Genomic DNA, 15,769 nt, shown 5'->3' with positions numbered 1-15,769 from the left:
ATGTTTTGAATGGTTAGCCCACATTGTTAAATCTCTTTAAGGTCCCTTACTACTGTCACTTCTGCTTTATTTTGTGGAGTGGTTTGCCCTTGGTGACATGGCATAGCATGTTTTTGTATTTTTAGAAAAGACATGGCAGCCAGTTCATCACAGCCTAAACATGTTTTAATGCTTAAATGCCATAAAAAGGCAGAGCATAGCTTCTCATCAATGGCTTTGTAAGAATCTGGAAGGCTTAGTGACCTCTTCTTGCAGTGAGCTAGGACACAATGAACCTTTGTGATCATCAAAAGATAGCTGTAGGTCGAATACATTTACTGTAGCTTTCGGTGCAATGAGTTTGGAGAGCATCTCAGGGTAAATCATAGTTTTTTTGTTTTTTTTTTGGAACTCCCAGATCGTAATTCTACAATAATATTATCATATGAATCCCATAATTAGATTATGAGAGTGAATTGCTCCTGCTAAACTCAGCCTCTGTCAGGCGTTTAATAATCAACAGTTGTAGTCCAACTACATGTAAGTCTCTTCATAAGTTGGCATTTAATATCATACAAAGCTATATTATGCTGTTTTCTTATTTTTTGAGTTACATCTGTCAGATAGAAGGGGTATTTAAAAATGCTTAGAGCAGTTTTAATATAAAATTGCTTTCTGGATCTTCAGTTAGAAGGAAATGAACAGGCTGTCAAATGGACACAATATGAATTCATAGTATTACTTTATTCCTTTTATTGATTCATTTACTTATTTAATATGACATTCATCAAACTAAAACAAAATTTTAGGGTGTAATTCTATTTCTTTTTAGTTTTTTCATCTAGTTCTCTCATTTACTGTAATTGATTTAGCAGCTGAATTGCCATAACAAACAGAATATTATAAGTAATTTGTCATTATTGCTGCCTGGTGAAATAAACCAACTTTCAGTATTTTCTGTGAAGATGTATTCTCCTTGTTAAATTTCCCCGTAGAACAATTTACTTGACTGTCTGCTTCTAAATCTCTTTTCTGCTCCAGCTCTCTGTGGGGGGTGGGGGGTGGGGGGGCGCACATGCATCAACTGTGTGACTGCCCCGCAGGATTCAATGGATCCAGCTGTCAGTATGGTGAGTACACAAGTTATCTGAGCTTTAAACTAAGGCTCTATCTCATTCTTATAGCACTCGGTGAATGTCAGTTGGCTTGTGTGATGAATTTGAACAGAGTGTGTTCCATCAGTGTCATGAAAACACTTAAACGAAAGGCTGTTTTTCTTCCTTATGATACTGATGTGCGCACTTTTCTATGCATCAGAATATATGTTGTCCTCCCAAAGGGCTTCTCACTTTCATTATTGCATCCTCTGGACTTCTCAGTCATTTCATTCTGCTTTACTCATTTTGTTCCTCAGCATTTCCACTGCTTTTGTATAGAACAGCCTCCAGGTGCATCAGTAGAACATAACCACTCTAAGGTCACAGCAGGGCTGATAGGGCAGTCAAATCCCTTTCCGAACACTGTAGGATCAGTGTTCCCTTATGGCACTTCTGTGAAAGTGAGTGTGAGAATAGAGTTCTGGAGGAGAGTCTGGCTTCTCTGTGAAGTCACTGTGATTTAGAGCAGATCTCTGGAGGCTTCGGGGGTCCTTCTGCACAGCTGCATTGTCTGTGCGGGTGGGAAATTCATGCAGGTTACTAAAGACCTTCTGGCTGCTGCAGAAAGTGCTAGATTTGCTAAATTTGCAGGTTGTAACACATTTAATCAGTTTCTAATTTTCTTAGACCTGCTTTGATAGAGGCTTTGACAAAAAAGTAATCAGCACCCTGCACTGTGATGTTCTTCTGTGACACCATCAAAAGTGGGCAGTGATAAAAGTTTGTGTTGTAAAGTAAGTATAGCTGGCAGAGCCCACAGGACGAAAGTCAACTATGTGCAGACACATCCTGCCAAAAGAGTTTTATAATACCAGGTGAGAAGTGTCTGACAGACATAACGTTAACTACTGCTGACAGGAAAAAGATGAACCTGCTGATAATTATGAACTCTGTTTAAAAGATAGATAAGAGAACATGAGGATGTTGATGACATTTTCGTTCTTTATCCTAAAAATGTTAATTGAATCTAGTTACATAGATTAAATACTAGAACAATGATGAACTATTACAACAGATTCATTCAAGCTATTTATTTTTTGTAGAAAGGCTTAATCTACTTAACATTTTCCTTAATTGAATTAAGCTCCACTAAAACTCGTTGTGAAAATTAAAAAAATGGGAAAAGATTTGACGTGATTTTTTGAAAAGCTCCCCAAAAAAACAATGGAATCGCAAAAATGTTGGATTGTTTGTTGAGATATGTATGGTCAATCACAGAAATGTAATTCCATTTTTATTGTTTAAACACTGTCTCAGAGTTTCCGTCTTGCCTGTATTCCGTTGTTTCCAAAGGGACGCTGTGTGTTATTTGTAAAGCTAACTTAAGATTATTTTCTCTGAAATATGACAGGAAAGCCTGAGAGTTTCTAAAGAAATCACTCAGAGTTCGTAAAAAATCCAAGAATAACAACAGGATGCATTCTGAATTTGTTTTTGGTGGCAGTAATACCTGTAATTATAACAGGGTCGGTGAGAGTGTGATGTGAGATGATTGAGATGATTCTGACTGCTCAGTTGTGCTACATTAGTAGCCATGAATGGTGATAATTGACAGTATGTTTATTGCTTTTTTAAATCGTATCCTCTAAGTAATTGTAAGAGATTTATTTTCCTTGTTTGATGCATGATTACTAGAAATAATTCTTCAATTTTCTTCAACATTATTGGAAATTTTAATTATTCTTTTCTGGCCTCCTCTGCCCTCAGTCTTTTTAGTCAAGTGATTGTATTGGACACACAAACCTCAGCAGGTGGTCTGTCTTCCTCTCCAGATCTGCTGCCTCGTGAAGATTGTGTGTGATACAGCCCAAGAGGCTACAGGAATTGTAGTTATGGACGTGCTGTTATATAACCCCTTTTGTCTCATGGGTCTGATGGAATGACTCTCATTCCTGTACTCAAACGAAGTGTTCGATCGGCTGTCCCTTTATGACACTCACATTTTTGAGCAGACCTTGAGATGTGACCTAAGCCCTCATAGTGATCGCTGACTGTAAGAACAAATGTTTGGAAGATCAAATCTGAGGGTTTAGTCGCAGCACAGCTGCAGTATTCTATCACACTCCTCAGGCATCGGTCACACCACAAGTATCAGACTGAAGGAAAAGTTTTGGCTGAACGTCAGTGAGAATCATCAACAACAGGGCAAAAGAAAATCCCCAAATCCCAGTTCTTATGTATGCCAAGTGCTTAATGCAGATTTATGCTGCTTTTGTGTCCTGTGCTGTCCATTTGTCTTCAAGAACATCTTGGGAATTGTTGTCTTCAATTGATGGTACAACAAAAGCCCTTTCTTTTACAGTTATGGCCTTATCCATGCTGTCCTGATCCGATTTGTTTTATCATTCTAGGAGTGGTAGAGGAACAGTTTTGGTGTGCAATAATTCATCAAAATAGAAAACCTGTTTTATTGTGTAATGTGATTTGTGAAGGATGTTTTCAGATATATATCAGAGAAAACAGTTCTTGACACACGTTCAGTTACATTAATCACTTTGCTTAAGCCCCATTGCAGCGGTAACTGATTTCATTGTAAATACAAAGTTCTGTCATGAAACTCTAGATAAATAAATAAAATAATAAAATCAATTAATCACAATTGACAGCACTATCGGTGGATAATTCTCCCCTCCACGCTCTCTTTTTGTTCTGTAATTAGATTTTTTTTCTCAAAAGTTTCTCTGAAGTTGAATAAGTACTGCATCTACATGCCAAGTATTACAGCAGTCAAAGGAAATTGAAGACATAAACTGTAAGAAAAAATATGATTATGCATTAAATTCTCTTCATATTGTTCTTTTTACAATGATATTAATACATATTGAATGCTATGTTTCACTTGTAGAAGCAAATTTGTTTCCAAGTCATTCTGTGATTTTAAAGACAAAACTAATCAAATTCAGTGTTTTGCGGGGGGGTTTCAAAGTTATTTAAATCGTTCATGTTGTCATCAGTTTCCTTTGGTTATTGTGTGACCAATTCAAGTTCAAGTTCTGAAGCTTTGTTGTAAATTTTAGCACATAGATACAACATGCATAACAGACCATATGTGGTCCCTCGATGCATCTTGTGTCATGAATTACATCTAAACCAATCCGTGTGAAATAGCTTTGGCCGAGGTGTCTGGTGTAGTCTTGATGTGGTTCCCTCAAGGGATGTCATTACATTGAAAGGCTGTGAATCTAAATTTCAATGGATGTATTAGACATAACAGTTTTCTTACTGTAATATTTTCAGTGGCTAAAGCAAAACTGATTGTTTTAACAGTAGAGTTTCTGAGGTTGTTTTGAGTTCAGGAATCTGGGACATCATAAAGTAGCTAGCAATGTCAATATATGTTGCTCTCCTACTGAAAAATCACTTTCTATATTCTGTATTTAAAAAATGCCTGGGTGTTCAAACAACTTATGCAGCCCTATATAAACTCTTCATTCACTGCACAAAAAGAGCAGTCCTTTGTACACTGTTGTCTTACAGTTTAATACAGATTCTTTGCCTCTTTTCTTCTTGTCAAGCCTCATTTGACTTTTTGTGGGTGTCCTTCATCGTGTCAGTGATGAGTGCTCTATCAGAAGCAATGCAAACATCCTGTAGGCATCCTGTCATGAGAGAGGTAGCCATTGGCCAGGCTTCCTGAACCACTTCAATATGCCTCATTTATCACTTTCATGTAAATAAAATAAACACAAATATGGTTTAAAAATGACTTTTCTTGATGAGTGCTGTTAAGCTGAAAATGCCAGTGAGTTTTTTTTTTTTTTTTTTTTTGGATCACTGACAGGGAGCTTAATTTGCTGAGACTCAATGAATCTCAGATGTGTGATTAAGTGATTTGCTTTAGGTGTTTTCTTGCTGTATTTAGAGCCTTTAAGTAAACCAGTGGAAAAGGCAACCAAAGCAGTATCAGTGGAAAATGGGCTAGTGTTTCCTTCAGCAAACAGGGCTGTGTTTGCAACATGAAGGATCTGTGCCGCTGAGGTCAAAGGGCACATGGGCACAGAGGACATTGGAGCATTGATGATTGTCTGTGGGCAGAACTTTGATGAATGGGCAAAAAACAGGTTTTATATTTCATGCAGAATTTCATTTTAAATGGAATTGGGTTAATCTTGTCTTAAAAGAGACCTATTATGCCCCTTTTTACAATGTGTAATATAAGTCTCATGTATCCGCAGAATTTTTCTGTGAAGTTTCTGCTCAAAATATAATAAATAGATAATTTATTATATTTAAAAATTTAAATGCAAATGAGCTGCTGCTCCCCGCCCCCTTTTCCAGAATTGGACTGTGCCTTTACAGCGCGTACCTCAGATTTCTGTCAAAAATAATATCAGTTTGGTTTTGATTATCATGTCTATTGTGCAGAAATCATACGTTTTAAATGATATTAGTTTAAACTTCTGATATACAGTTTTCTGAGCGCACACATTTGAAGCGCACACAGAAAGCGGCTGTCACATGACATGCGAGTACTAAACTAAGTTCTCTTTCATGTCTTATTGTGCTTAAACTGTCAAATACACACAAGTTTATGTTAAAACACACAGGTTACAAAAATAGTCGGTTATGTCTGTGAAGGTAAACAGCCGGGAAAGAAATTGCATGTTTAGATTAGATCTGTGTGGCAGCGTAATATACAGTAAATAAGTCCAAATAAATCCACTGCTCTCTTGTCTCCTCTGAAGTTGGGACTCTAAATAGTGTTCTGTGCTCGTCAGAACAGAACAGTTAGCATGCTTTGCTCGAACTTTTGCTATGACATTAGATCTGGTACACCACTGTCGCTTGCGAAAACGCAATGGAGGCGCCGTGGGTGGAAACATGCAGATTAAGGGGCAGTGATATTATAATAAGAACCCTTTTCTATGTCATGGGGGAGCAAAATCTGAGTGGCTCGTTTTTTCACAAGCTTGCAGATGAAGGCTTACCAAAATAATTACTGGGTTCTTTTTCTCCAGTATGACTGACTTTTTTCACTGAATGATACAAGGATGTGTAACTTCAAGTCAGATTTATTTGCGGATAAAGTTGGATGTACTATACAGTATATCCTTATAACTTTTACAACTTTTTGTCATTTAATTCGCAGAGCTACAGTTTGTACTAGCAGTAGCAGCTGATGCATTTTAGCATGAAGTCTGTAGGGACTGTATATCTGGAAGCTTTTCATTAAAACCATGCAGGGCAGAGTGACAGCTACTGAATTTACAGTGTGACAAATACAAGACGACAAAAAGTGAATCAGAAACATAGTGCAATCATTGTAGTTTGATTCTTTTTAGTGAATAAAACAACTAGGTTACAGATTACATTTTAATAAACATTTACTGTTACTAAGGTTTGTGTAATATTGCTTTTTAATATATAATTAATGTTGATTATTGGATTGGACATTTTTAATCGTTTAACTGTTTTAACCATTAAGGAACTGCAACTGATTAGAGGAACTGGAACCAAAACCAAAATTCTTTATGATTCCTGTCCTTAGTTACTTCACATGCCTTTTGATTTACTCAGTATTTGTATTAGTAGTTAAGATATAATTCATATATGTGGGTATTCAATGACCTTATTCAATATTCTCTAACCTTTAGACTGTTTCTGAAGTTTGTCTTTAAGTTTAGTATAAATTTAGTTGGAAAAATAAATGTTAACTTCATAGAGTAGACAATATTTTTTTTCCCCTGGACTACATGACGCCTGCTATCAAGATGTCAAGACGTGCATGTTCAGTCTCATGCATTTGTATCTGGAAGACATCCAGCTTCCACTAGAACTTGATTTAATGTCAATATATGTATATGAGTTACAGTACGTATTCCTGCCCTGAACTGAATCTGATTGGAGACATGTGCAGAGGAAAGGCTTTCATGAGAATAGTAGCTGTAGCTTTGTATAAGGCCTTAATTCTCATTAATTACTCTTAATGTGAGAGGGATCATGGAGTTAGGAGCATCTGAAGTGAAATGGAAACGTCTCTTTTCTCTTACCATCTCATTCTTTATTTTGCTTGTGTCTCTGGTCTGTCATGATGGGGTATTACTTGGGAAGTCACTTACCTGTGAGGGAATTGCAGCAAGGTATTAAAGGCTCATATTGCCCGGATAATAGCTTATTAGGAGATCAGTATTCTGTGTTGGCACTGGGTTTAGTGAAGAGAGAAAAGGAAACTTGTCCAGATTTTTTTTCCCCCAGGAAAGATTTATCACGAATAATAAAATCACACACATATTTATCAGCAGTAAATTGCAGTTATTACCAAGACAGTTAAGCCTGGTTAATCACAGTTTTCCCTTGTGGGGATCCCACAATATAAACCTAATATCCAATAACAAGGAAAAAGTTTAGAAGCAATCAAGAGTTTATAAGGATCATCTTTCTCCTGCCAGAGTCTATGCCATCTATCATTTTTAAAAGTTACATATATATGTAAAGCATGTACGGGTTTGTTCAGTATGTTATTGTGCAATTCTGGATCAGATTACTCGTAGATCTTTATTACTTTTTCAAAACCATGATTCGGCATAAGCCTATTTAGTGAAGCCAAAACCACTGTTTGGTGTTGCATTACATGGTTAAGATGTTATTAAGTCTGTTTGTCCATCCAACCATCCACCTATCCATCCATCTTTGGTTTTTATGCATATCTGTTTTTTTTGGGCTTTTGTGTGTTATCTATTATTCCATTCATAATATTATGTACAATGAGTTCTGTATGTAATATTTATTCCATAAGAATGAAGTCCATACCCAAATCATATTAGATGCTGGGGCTTTTGACTAGCTGTTATTTATGTACATGTAATTTTTCCACCCTAGATGATAAATAAGGAAATAGAGACACTGTATTTCTTGAAATAATGCCAGGTAATTTTAGAATTATGTTTTTCAGGCCTGGAAAAGACATTGATATTTTTCTTGGATAGACTTAAAGCTTGCTGAATCGAGTCAGTTCAATGAATCAATCGAACCGGTTCACAAATTGGTCTGAATAACTTGGAATTTGAATAAAAGTCATGGAAATGATTTGGTCCAAAAGTCTGGGAAATGCATAAAAATGAAAGTTTTGTTTTTTTCTCAGTTCTGGGGTGACATGATGGGGTGCTCAGTTTTGATAGCACTGGAGCTTTCAGTATGAAAGAAATGCTTTGCATCGGCCTGATTGATATGTGGTAGATAAGTGGAAATAGTACATCTTCAGCTTTAGCAGTAGGACTTGCTTCCTTTGACATCTTAGATGTTTCCTTCCATATACGTACACACTTTCATCAGTGTGTTCATGAAAAACGTTTCATTTGGATAAGGTCCTAATAAGTTTTTAATTTAGTTTTTATCCATATTTCTGTCTTGGAATATGCTTTCTTATGCTCTCAGCATGGAAATGTAGGAACTCCCTGATCGCATACTTGTAACCTGTACTTCACCTGTCTAGAAAAACACAAGGACCTGTTGTACCCACTCCATTCAGAAAGGAGCTCTAGAATGTCGAGGACTGGAAGGGATGAGTGTTTCTTATTCTGCTCCCATTGGCACTGATGTGGTTTCATTCATAGAAAGCTTACAAAAAGGAAATCCAGTGTTTGGCTTGATTAGTGGCATAAAATGTGTATAGCCAGAGCTCCTCAAAATAATAAACTATTTTTTCACTATACGTCATACAGTAAGTGAATTCGACCCTCATTCATTTGCAGATTTACATATACATGTTTAACCAAAGCTAAAATGTCCTCATATGGTAGTTTCCCTCAGCCTGGACAGTACCATTACCTCATTAGAGAGATTTTCCTGTATTGTTCTCAGCACACCTGTGTTGGCAGGGACCTTTACTTTCTCCTCTTACTGTCCTCAGTGGGACATCCTTCTCTACTCACTTAGGCCATTTAGTTTTTTGGGAACATGATACCACATGCTACCTGAAGCTCTTTTCAGCCATGAGTTTTACCTTTACTTATGTTTATAACTAAATGGTTCTTCCCTGCTTTTAAAGAGAGAGTTCACCCCAAAATAAAAGTTTGGTCAGTATTTATTCATCCTCATTGTTCCAAACCAATACACTGTTATGACAATGACAAGTATCACCAAAATATACACTTTTCCAGAAATGTGTCAATGTTGTCCTCTAGTGGAGGCAATATGTACTGCTTTTGGTGGTAAGATCTCTCGGTGTGTACATTTCCCGTCTCTGTTTGCTGAATAATAATCAGATATTTGCTAAAGGTTTATGAAATTAAAATAAATAAAAATAAAAACTAAGAAAAAAATCGAAATCTCATTATCAATTATCTATAACAAAGTCATATGCAAAGGTAAGAAATAAAAATTAAAGGTAACTTTGGTTCAGATTCCTAAAATTTAAACTAAATATTTTTAAATATTTAGTTTAAATTTTAGGAATCTGAACCAAAGTTACCTTTCATATATATATATATATATATATATATATATATATATATATATATATTTTTTTTTTATTATTCTTTGTTACTGCAAGTGTTACTGCTTTGATGCTGGGATTTCATACAAATAAAATAAGATATATTCCAGAAATGTTGAATGATTCGTCTTGAAGCAGGTGCAGTCTCTCCATTTGATTAATGTGGAAGTATTAAGTGAATAAATGTCCCATGTGGTGCTGTTGCAGGTGTCGACAGTAATTGAGCCTCAGGGCGGACCCTGAATTTGAGTCCAAATGAAGAAACAAATATCCTGCTTATGTCAGCGTGTCAGGGCCCACAAGATTTAGTTTTGCAGTATGCATACTGTTGTCATAAAGATGCTGAGCCCTTTGTTCTCCCTGCCTGGATGACTATACAGACAAAAACCTCCCATCTGTTCATAGTTACCCGACGTGTGTTCTCCTTCACCCTCATCAGAATTTGTGTTAGATGTTATCGGGGGATTTAGAAGCTCAAGGTTTAAATCAAACAAAATTCAAACCGCCAACCTCACCTTGATGTTTGAAACTGATGCACACAGATCTTGTATTGATATTGATCTTGATCTTGTATCCCTGTACGTTTCATACTAAATATCACATTTTGATGGATTTATTGTAGACTTCAGTGTGAGGAAAAATATCTTGACCTGTATTATACAAAGACTTACTGTACATGTTTGACCCTCTACTCCTTCAGCAGCCTGACTTCCATGTTCCTCTGTGATGGATGTGGCTTTACATCCATTTTGTTTATTTAGATCCAAACTGCTTGATTTCTTTTTCCCCTGCAGTGCTCTTGGAGTTTAGAGTTGGAGGGCAAAAAGTTTGGAGTTGGAGGGCAAAAAGCCCAAACAAAACAAGGTCTAAATATCAAGCAGAAACTTTACATCTCCGTTCCTTTCCATGAACCCAGACATCCATAGTGAAAGATTGATTAAAATCAGTTATCATTATAAGACACTATAAGGTATTTTTTTTTTATATATATATTATTATTGGCTGTTTCACAATATCCAACCCAGCAACGAAAGTCTATATTTAATTTTCATCACAGGGTATTAAGATTTAAATTGCATAAAGTACGATGCAACATTTTTTCCTAATCTCTGATGCATAAATCGGTAGGAGGTGTTGGAATAAGTGGCAGCAGACCTGTCTAGACAGTTTTGACATCTTCAGTGCTTTATCTAAGGGTTTGCGTCAGAACATGGTAACTCGGGACGTGACTAGCACTGTGTTTTTGTTGGAATGGTTATCTGTTCGGAAGATGGAACAGCATTGGTGTTCAGCAGAGACAAACTGGCAAGGCTTTGCTCCCTTGGGCTCACTTGTCCAGCGTGAATGGGGTTTCAGCCTCAAAACACACCCATGTCTTGAGCATTTCATCCTAAATTTAATGGGATTTGTCAAGTCAGAGCAGGAACAAAACGTGAGTCATGAGCACGTTTTTAATGTGTTTTTTCTTGAGAAGTTTTCTATTGAATATTAGTCTTTTTTTGTAATCTATAAGCAGTGGTTCAGTATTGGTTTCAGTATTTTACATTGGACTTTGAGGATCTTCAGAAGATTCACCCAGTTGTAAAACCTTCTATTTGAAACCTTAATATTTCAGTGTGGTGAATTTAAATGATCTAATACCATAATATTTGCAATACTGTGGATACATATGCATGCTAGTGTTCATGATTGCCAGTTAAGCATTAATTTGGTCACACTTTATTTTAAGGTCCAATTCTTGCTATTAACAAACCATTAACTTCGACTTTTGCCTTGATAAACTCCTAATTTGCTGCTTATTAATAGTTAGTAGTTGTTTAGTTTAGATGTTGGGTAGGATTAGGGTAGAATATGGTCATGCAGAAAATGTGCTTTAGAAGTACTAATAAACAGCCAATATGTTAATAATAGGCATGCTAATAAGCAACTAGTTGATAGTGAGAATTGGTCCCTATACTAAAGTGTTACCATTGATTGTTATGTCCATATTAAATGCTTTTCATATGGGATTATTTCCCTTTTTGGTCTTAATTGGTTCATGCCTCGGGTCAGATTGCAGCTGCACATCAAAAAGGAGGGATGCAGAGTTATATAAAATAAACCAAACATATTTTCCAAATTGTGAAATTAGGGAAATGACTTTTTGTGATGTTGGAAAGTGCATTGGCTGTTTTTTTCTGTCACTATTTATATGATTCTATATAAAAAAAAGTCTTTGTGTGGCCGATCCTGCAACTAAATTGTGTCCAGCTTTCTCTGGAGTAAGAATGCTTACTTTGTTCATACTGTAAAATTTTATGGCCTTTCATTCTCAAAAGCACTAGGGGGAAAAAGAAATGGCATAGTAGCTTTTCCGCACCGGCTTTCCAATTTTGCTTATTGGAAAGGCTGCATTACCACAGCACCAAAACCACTTTACATTTTCCACTGCTAGACACTTAACACCTCTCGATCTCTATTTTATACACATGTACCAGTGGGAAAGAGTTTGCTCTAACACTAACCAAACACTCAGAGAGAATGTAAGGACCTGTTATATGTATGTCATTATTTTAATTTACATTTTCATATAAAAATGAAGGAATGGAAAAAATGAATGGAAATGTCACACCAATCAGGTGTCTGTTGGATACGCCCAAGAATTCCTAATAAGAATGCAAGAGTTCAGACGGACACTCCCTGCTCCATTAGATGTGCTTTAACGTGTTTAGATGTGGTCTGTGGACTCTGGCTAGTGTCCTAAACCTGAAGTGTCTCTCATTAGATGGGACAGGCTTGGCTTTGTAATGACACTCAGTGAACTACGTGGACATCAAAAGGTGCTTTGACACTTCACTGGAGGGGCCAAAGTAACCTTCCTCTTTAAGTACTGGGTAAGGCATGTAGCCATCGGGAGTACTCATTAATATATCTGTTTTTGTCCAGACCTTCATACCATGCAACCTCTATTTAGGTCAGTAACTGAAAACACAATTAGTACATGGGTCAATTGTTTTGTTTAAACTGAGTCTATTAGTGGTGTTGGTTAAAATTCTTGCATATGCATTCTTCTTCGAGACAAACGTTTGGTGAGTTACTCCTTTAGCACTGTTTTATGACATATGGATATTAATGAGATCTCAAATCATGTGGCTTATTGAGAAGAATTTACCTGACTTATGATGTTTGAACTCACTAGCCTCTGTTAAAATAGGATCCATCCAGAACATCCCAGCTACCACATAGCAATGACACACAGCAACCAAATCACCTCAAGCATATCAGCACTCTAAAAAATGCTGGGTTAAATACAACCCAGTGCTGGGTAAATTTTGGACAGAACACATGCTGGGTTGTTTTCAACCAACAGTTGGGTTAAATGTTTAACCCAACCTTCTGGGTAGTAACCCAACTTTTTAGAGTGAGGTTCAAATCTAAGAAACTTGGGAGTGGGTTCTTTTGGCAGTTTACCGATGTAAACATCCTGGCAGTAAGGTTTGCCTCAGCATGATATTTCAACAGTATGCTATCATGTTCTTTATATGCTGAAAGGTGTAACAAAAAATTAATGTGACTGCCACATGAATTATTGCATTATGATTAATATATTGTTTTGTCTTCACATCCTTCATTTAAGTGAAATGAATGAGACTACATAGTCAAATTTTGGATCACATTTTCCTCCACAGTAGGAGTTATTTTCTTCCCACAAAGTGTGCTGGATAAAGAAAGGTTATCAAAACTGTTTTCATGAAGACATTCCACAGTGAATGCATACTTCCGAGGCTACAGTTCATTTGTCTAAATGGTTTATTGTATGTATACAGTACTGCACATGTTCATTGACATCTGCATGGGTGATGGATCAGTCCAAAGCTACCATTGGCCAATAATATAAACTTTGAGCCACCTATAAGTCCATCAATAAGACTTGCTTTTGAGATGAAGAGGGAGGTTTGGACTATATTATAAATCAAGATAGCATGCACGGTTTGCATTAGGTTTTGGCAAAAAATTTAGGTCTTTCCTTCTCCTCATTAATCAAAGGAGATATTAGTGAGCTCAACTGGCAGTGCATTAGAGTATAGACAACTATATTAGATACATGGAGAAGCATGAGTCTATTTATCTGCTTTAGTCCATTTCACGAAGCCACTTTACCACTCAGCAACCAACATACTTAGCAAACCACATTTTTCCATCTCTCGCTAGTGGTTGCAGGACATAATATCTCCTAAGAAGTTCCTCTCAAAGAACTGCAGCTCATAAAGATGAGCTGAAAATCCCGCGACCTGAGATGGGTTTTATTGCATATGTGAGGTTTGCTGTGAGATCAGTCCTGCTGGCGAGAGGACGGCATCATAAATGTAAGGAACATTTCTTCCTCTGTAATCTCCCCAGAGGTCACAGATCCATGGAAAAGACGGAAGAGCTTCTGGGATACTTCCAATGCTAAGGCTTGTATTGTGAGCTCTAGATTTAACCAAATTACTGACAAAAGTGATGGCACTGAAAGCCAATGCTTGAACTTTTCATTTGGTATCCATTTCCACCTGTTTCAGTCCAAATATCCCACAGCGGATAGAAGGACTTAGCAAATACTTTTTCATAATATTCATTAGTAATCATTGTTGTGTGTGTGTGTGTGTGTGTGTGTGAATTAATTAATTAATTAATTTATTATTTTTTGTTTCATCCAAAATCCTTGTGACCCTTCATAGGACAAGCAGTTTGGAGAAAATTGATGTTTTTTTTTGTTTTGTATTGTTTTTTTATTATTATTTGTTTTTTGCTTTGTTTTTGTTTTGTTTTGTTAGTTTTGTTGTTTTGATTAGTTTGAAATCAAACAATAATTAACAGACCCTCCTTGTTGAAGTCTCCGTTTTTCAAGAGACTTTGACTTTAAACTATAGTGCAGGACTTTCAGTATCTATATGAACTACAGCTGTGTATTTTTTGTGGATCCCCGACAAGTTACCTGGCACATCACTAAAGCTAAATGGCATTGGTCTAAATATTTAGCTGAGCTGAAACTGGCAGTCTGCTTGACATTCAATCCAAATACAGCAGCTTTGATGGATTATGTAAAAACAGCTCTCTCTTAACTCCCTTAACTGCTTACCTTTAACATCTGAGACACCATATGATTTATGGTCAATCACTGTAGGGATAATTGGAACAGCTTCAAGGCTGCAAGATATACGGTCTATTTAACTTAATTCATGACTTAATGAAGATAATTAAAAATTTGATGTCCTGTAAAATGGAAAGCTTTTCTCTTGAAATTCAAGTTGAAAATCACCAAGTGTATTTGTCCGTTTAATGCTTCCCAGTTCCGACACCTGTGCCAGGCAGATGGCAAGAAGATTCAGTTCAAGAAGATTGATATCTCATACTGTAGTTTATTGTGGCAGAATGGATTTCTGAAGACATTTTATGCTGCACTCCTATAAAACCGATTAAGAAAAGTCCAGTTCTTCATGTGGATATTTAACCAGAATCAATCGCAACTGCTGTGACTGTTCAACTTCTGCAGATTTGAGGAAGTGCGCTGTATCTGCTCTGTGAGTTTATACTAGACCATGATCCTGTGTGTCTCAAGACACATGTGGACACTCTGAGATCAGATCTATGTAGGAGAACTGATTGTTTTTGTACTCTCAGTCTCCCCAACAGAGCCCCTATCATTGTGAAGCTGACTGTAATTTAATGGGACTGATATGCTCAGTTTAGTTTGATGTATTTTTTTAGGATCAATGATTTTGGTTCCAGCAAACCAAATAAAACATGAGCAGGTGCTTTTAATTTTTCATTCATATGCAAGACTGAAGCAAGCATATCTTTTTCAATGGCAATGGCCTGTTTTCTGTTTGTTTTATTAGTCAGTGTTTCCCAACTATTTTTTATCTTTCTTACTTCCACAGCCTCAACAACAAGGCTCTTCTACTCACTGACACCAAATCAGAAATGTGTCAGTCTGGATAAAACCGACTCGTAAAGCAGAACATTCTGCTGTGAAAGTCATGTGCTTAAAGCTTTACACTATTTCACACATTATTTAAATTCTGAAACAGAACTGAAAAATGAAAGAATCACAATTAGCTTTTGTTAATATCTATTAGTAGTTTAAAGTACTAGCAGCTTAAAAAATATTCATTTGATGTCTTTTCTTTGTAAATATTTATATATTTATTTGGTTACTTAATCAGCATATGATGTC

The sequence above is a fragment of the Barbus barbus genome, assembly GCF_936440315.1.
Source record: "Barbus barbus genome assembly, chromosome: 41".
In the NCBI taxonomy this organism is placed as follows: domain Eukaryota; kingdom Metazoa; phylum Chordata; class Actinopteri; order Cypriniformes; family Cyprinidae; genus Barbus; species Barbus barbus.
This window is presented reverse-complemented; position numbering follows the sequence as displayed.